The sequence below is a fragment of the Typopeltis vanoorti genome, chromosome 17, assembly GCF_054136105.1.
Source record: "Typopeltis vanoorti isolate ZY-2024b chromosome 17, IOZ_Tvanoo_1.0, whole genome shotgun sequence".
NCBI classification, from domain to species: Eukaryota; Metazoa; Arthropoda; class Arachnida; order Uropygi; family Thelyphonidae; genus Typopeltis; species Typopeltis vanoorti.
The window spans coordinates 69,374,110-69,380,109 of record NC_143565.1 but is presented as its reverse complement, the minus strand read 5'-3'; the positions used below and the strand labels follow the sequence as shown (position 1 = coordinate 69,380,109).

Sequence of the window (6,000 nt, the reverse complement as noted above, 5' to 3'; positions counted from 1 at the left end):
GTATACATTTTTTAAATATTTAATAACAAACATTAATTATTAATTTAAGAATTTAATTAATAATGAACGAGTAGCAAGTTTATGAATAAAAGCATCTCTGTTCATACAAGTTATTCCACCTCTACTGAAAATGAGTACTGCAAAACAATGACTTCCTTGTTAAAGCCCAGGAAGTGACTGTCTTCCCCTCCCCCACCCACACACATTCATTTCGCTCTTTTCTATTTAACAATATCTTTGTTCAGCGTTATGTTGCACTGACTACTTCCTATTCGTTTCTGGCTGTAATTTTCCCTGTCGTTTTTAATGGCACCCAGTTGCAAGCCATCCACCGCTACCTCATCATTTTCAGTAAAGTACAGAACAGTACTAACCAGACATCCTTACAGGAAAACTGGTAAGTTTTTCTTATATATTCTTTCTTCCAATAATCCTAGTTCGAGAACAGAGGTGCACTTCATCCCCAAGCTTACTACTTGTTATTCGGTAATTACTTTAAAATGAAAATCTCATGCTAGAATAAATACCATAACATATACCATATGAGATCCGACGATTTTCTATGAATATATCGAGCTTTTACTTTAAACGAAAAAGGGTAAAACAGAATTTCGATATAGTGTTAGCTATATCGAAATTCTGAATCGCTAATATCAGTTTCCCTCCCTACTGTCGAAAAAAAAAAAAAAAAATCAATGAATCTAAAACTATGCCTTCTAATAGGCAAAAAATGAACTAATGAAAGACAATCATGCAGACACTTTTGATTTGTCGTCTCTTAGGTGTTATGACTGCGCATGCCTAGGCTGGAGCGTCTGTAATAACAGGATTTAACAGCTAATATCTGTTCGCAGAAATTTCTAGGATCTCAAATGGAATGTTAGTGGAGCGGCAAGCAACGAAGGTGAATCCGTGTACAACTGACACCAGTAGCGCACTCAGAGTTTAATCTTGGGGGGGGGGGGGGGGGGAAGAAGCCCAGCCCGAGTTGAGTAGACGATTTGAGTATACACACTACGCATCGCACACGAACCATGACTGAGCATCAGCAATGATCGCTAATTCATAAGTAGTATAGAAATAGAAGATATGACACAACATAAATAAAAAAAAAGAATTTTAATTAGGAAAAGGTTTGTTTGGAAATTTTTCTAGTGTTTTTTTTTCCTCTTTCTTTGGGGGGGGGGAAAGACCCCTTTCTCCCTCTCTGGTTGCGCCACTGACTGACACGGTAACTTCATCATGAAACAAATTAATTTTTTATATTATAAATCCAACATTTGAAAACAGCATCCTTTACTCTTTTTTTTTTGTTCGTTTTTTAGTAAACATATAAATCATGAAAGATGGGGATACTTTTCCCATGAACAATTTTCGATAATAATTTTTTTGAAGATTGATTGTTCTTTGCGGAAATTTGTGACAACGAGTAAAGGTGTAAAAATTCCGAAAATGGAAACGTGATTCCGAATGTGACCTTAAAACAGATAATGTTGTAAGTCAACTTTTCATATTCTCAGAATATGAAAACGCAAGTCGTGTGCTTATTTCATGTGCTGATTGTTGCTTGTGCTAAGGTAAAATATGGATGAAAACAAGAACACTTTCTAAACAGTGTTCAAGTATAATCTAAACTGAATTTATAAAATTCAGTAGTAGTATAACATGTCATTAAGTTTACCGATAAATAAGTGACTTTTTAAAAAAACAACTTGCTGTTTATTTTTTTCCCATATTTTAATGCGGTGCAAAGACGACGAACTGTTTTTAAGATTGTCAAAATTACTGATAGGTTTATGGAAAAATACTGCTGCGTACCTGCTGAAATTCTGAACAGCAATTATTTTTTATTCTTAAAATCAGCACCATTTTATTTTATATATATGAGAGAATAAAATACTTGAATGTTCAATTTCATACCTAGTAGGGAGAGTCTTGTTCCGTTGTATAAGGCTTTGATTAAGCCACACATGGACTATTGTGCCCAGGTTTGGTCACCTGGTTTTCAGAAAGATGAAGAGATGTTGGAAAGGGTCCAAAGGCGACTGAATAAGGTAGTTTCTGACCTCTGGAATGTCGAGTATGAGGAAAGATTGAGGAGATGCAATTTGCAGAGTCTGGTGGACAGGAGGAAGAGGGGGAGATATAATAGAGACCTACAAATTGGTAAGGGGGTTGTTATAAGATCAATGCTGGAGAAGTTCTACAGAAAATAGTGGGAGATCGGGAGAGAACCAGAGATCATCCCTGGAAACTATAAAGAAGGTGTGAGTAGGGGAGTGAGAGGCAGTTTTTTTTTCGTGCAGAGTTGTAAATGATTGGAATGCCTTGCCTGAGAGTGTGGTGTCTGCAGGGAGTTTGAATGTGTTCAAAGCACGGTATGATGAGCTGTGTGCAGTAGCGCACTCAGGATTTAATCTTGGAAGGGGCCGAGCATTCAATATTTAATCGGGGGAGCACTCGTGATTTAATCTTGGAGGCGGGGGGGAGAGTTGAGTAGACGAATTGAGAGTGCACACTACATTGCATACGACCTATGACTGAGCATCTGCAGTGATTGCCAATACATGATACCCGTGATCTCCTCTGGCCCGACTCGGGCAAACGAAGTAGCGCTCCGTCCGCAAGGGCACTACTTCTTTCGCCTTGCGTTCACAGCGACTGGGATTCCCGTGAGCTATAGGGTATTCCCACTTTATGTGACCGCTAATTCATAAGTAGTATAGAAATATAAGACACAACATAAATAATTTTAAAAAAATTAATTTTAATTAGGAAAAGATTTTTGTAAAATTTTCTGGTGTTTTTTTTCTTTTTTTTTTGGGGGGGAGGGGCAGGGCCCCTTGTTCCCCTCCTTGTGTGCACCACTAGCTGTGTGCATGATAAAAGGACCTCCCAGATGAGTCTTTGACTCTCATCTGGGAGGTCTTGGGTAATAATAATAATAATAATACCTTTATTTAAAAACGATAAAACCTCTGATCTAAAGTACAGTAGCAGAATGAAATCATTGCTAATGCCTTTTTATTCCCCTATAGGGAGCAGGCAAGGCCTATTAAACCCTATCTATTTTTTGGAGACTGAGTGGGCAGTTCAATCTCCGCCGGCATCCAATCAGAGATTGCTGGCTATGATTAGTGATAGAACGTAGAACGTTACTGATTTGTTGGGTGAAGCATAAATGCTTTTAGCCAATTTGGGGCTTAGAGATCTTCCTAATAAAGAAGTATCATCTGCATATAATGCAGTGATTGGAGCTTGGGTTATGAGGGATATCAGCTATGTAGATAGAAAACAGCAAGGGGGGGGGGGTCAGAAGTGCCACAGGGTTCACTTCTGACCCCATTCACTTCTGAGAGAGAAGTTCATTGAGTGGAGAGTTGTTGAGCTTTAAGTTCTCCCTGGTAGTGAGATTAGCTGTGTTCAGCTGAGCATAGAATTGACTTGGGTCTTTTGTATTTGTAGAATTCTGCTTCATTGTAATCTGAAGCTTGTGTGATCAGCAATTTAGGATGATTGCTTGTCTTGCTGAAGAATGTTTCTTCTAGATCATGAAGGAGGGATGTGATGTAGGGAATATTGACTTCTCGGTGAATCTGAGAGCTTCTAATACCATGGGACATCCAGAGTCATTCTCAGGCATTTATTCTGTACTCTGCAGCTTTTGAATATGTGTATTCGAGGTATGGCTCCATGCAGGAGATGCGTAAATGATGACTGGGCGTATTACCATCCTGTATATCAGTAGTTTGTTCTGAGTATCTAGTTTGCTTTTTCTGTTGATCATGGGGTAGAGTTGCGCGATTACTTTGGATGTCTTCGAGCTTATGTGTTTTATGTGACTGGTGAAATGGAGTTTTTTGTCAAGCATCATGCCAAGATATTTGACCTCAGTCTGCCATGCAATGTTGACTCCTAGCAGGTGTATATCCTCCTTAGTCTGGACCTTCTTTTTGGAGAAGAGTATGGCTTAACTCTTCTGAGGGTTTGCTTGAATCCTCTAGTCCATCAGCCACTTCTCCAGTGTATGAATACTGGTTTGGAGAGTCTTGTGATAGCCAATTTGGGGTTGAGAGATCTTGCTAATAAAGCAGTATCATCTGCATATAATGCAGTGATTGTGGAGCTTGGGTCATGAGGGATATCAGCTATGTAGATAGAAAACAGCATGGGGGGGGGGAGCAGAAGTGAGCCCTGTGGCACACCTGCCAGGATCTTGTGACTCGTTGATACAGTTTCATTATTTTGACCTGCATGTATCTGTCTGAGGTATGTGTCAATTATTTTTACTAGATTAATTGGTATATTGAATTTGATGAGTTTGTAGAGAAGACCCTGATGCCACACCTTATCAAAAGCCTTTGAGCATCTCTAAACCACAGCTGTGTGGAGGTCCCAGTTGAAACCTTTACTGATATATTCAACCAGCCAGTGTATTTGTTGTTCAGTGCTATGGTTTCTTCTGAATCCGAACTGCTCGTCCGGAATAATTCCTAACTTATCCGTTGCTGTCTGAAGCCTTGTAAGGATGACTTTTTTCTGCTACCTTTCCGAGGCTGGATAGAAGACTGAGAGATCTGTAGCTTTCGAGGAGTTGAGAGTTCTTTCCAATCTTTTTGATTGGCGTGATATCCGCCGTCTTCCATGTTAAGGGAAAATACTTGAATCTGAGGATGGTATTGATTATATTGACTAGATGCACAATGGCTTTTCTGTTGAGTAGCTTGATTATTCTGTTTGTGATTCCGTCAGGACCTGGAGCCTTGTTGTTGTTGTTCAAATGGGTGATGATATTTATAACTTTTGCTGGAGAAGTGGGTGTGATAGGTTCTCAGTTATCCTTTTGTTGGGTTATGACCTGACTTGACTCAATCTTATCTTGTAGATAAGATTGATGTTCAGATTTTCATAAGAGGGGTTGCATTGAGTTTTCAAACTGTCATCTAGTGCTTCTGCTTTTTCTTTGTCAATGTGGGCTACTCCCTTCTTGGTCTGAATTAGGGTGTAAGTTGCCTTTTAGTGCGGAGGGTTCTCAAGAATTTCCAGACGAAGTTATCCTCTTGGTTTAGTGATATCAGTTTGGAGTCGTCAGTTTGGTTTCCCAATTTTGGTTTCGATGTTTTTGTAGAGCATCACGGACTTGTCTATTTAGATTATTCAGAGTTTTATCTTGTAGGGCTCTTGTGCCATGGTACTTCTTTCTGGTTTTGTTTTTCAATCTGATTAGATCCATGATATCCTGAGGGATCTGACCACTAGGGTGAAAGACTGTGGTTTGTGTGACTCATATTAATGGTTTTTAATTTGGTTGGTAAGGTTGTTACGGCTATGTCTATCTCCTCTTTATTATGGATAATAGTTACTGTGCCTATGTGGTCTGACAGAGTTCTGAGGAGAGAATTGCTCTTGTGTACTTAGCTTAAGCAGAATGGGGTTGTGATCAGATGATAATTCGTTTAACATTTCCAGTTGGTATTGGTATCTGATGTTTCCGAGAATTGCGATGTCGAGTACATCTGAGCTTTCAGCTGGACTGTGATGGGTGGGCTCTGTGGGTCGGGCTATAACAATAGAATTTTGCGTTGAGTAATGGTTTAGAGTACGGCCTTTGTCATCGATTGTGGACCAAGTTGTATTCTTGGCGTTAAAGTCTCCAGCTATGATGATGGGGTCTGTGGAGCCGAGAATGGAGTTCAAGTCAGATACTAGTAATGGAATGCTGGTTGGATTGTATACAGCATAGATCTAGATACTGCCAGCGTTGTTTGTATGAACTTCAACGCCTGTTATCTCTAGGTTCTTGGTTTGCAGATTGGTCAGGACATTGTGGCTTAGGTAGTTTTTAATGTATACGGCTGTTCCTCCTCCACTGGTAGTGAGTCTGTTTGTTTTGTACAATATGTAGCTCCATAATTTAGGGTTATTAGTTGGCCTGAGATGTGTTTCATTTATTAAGATGATATCAGGAGTGTGTCTGTGAATAAACTGTTGCAATTCCAG

At 39.4% G+C, this 6,000-nt stretch overlaps 1 long non-coding RNA gene across 1 annotated transcript in view; it reads left to right on the top strand.

The window, feature by feature from the left end:
- Positions 1 to 250: 250 nt before the first annotated feature.
- LOC150097463 (uncharacterized) overlaps positions 251 to 6,000 on the top strand; it is a 93,474-nt gene continuing 87,724 nt past the window's right edge. Inside the window, exon 1 of the long non-coding RNA XR_016549698.1 lies at positions 251 to 397. This is a non-coding gene — a long non-coding RNA (uncharacterized LOC150097463). The remainder of the gene's footprint in view (positions 398 to 6,000) is intronic.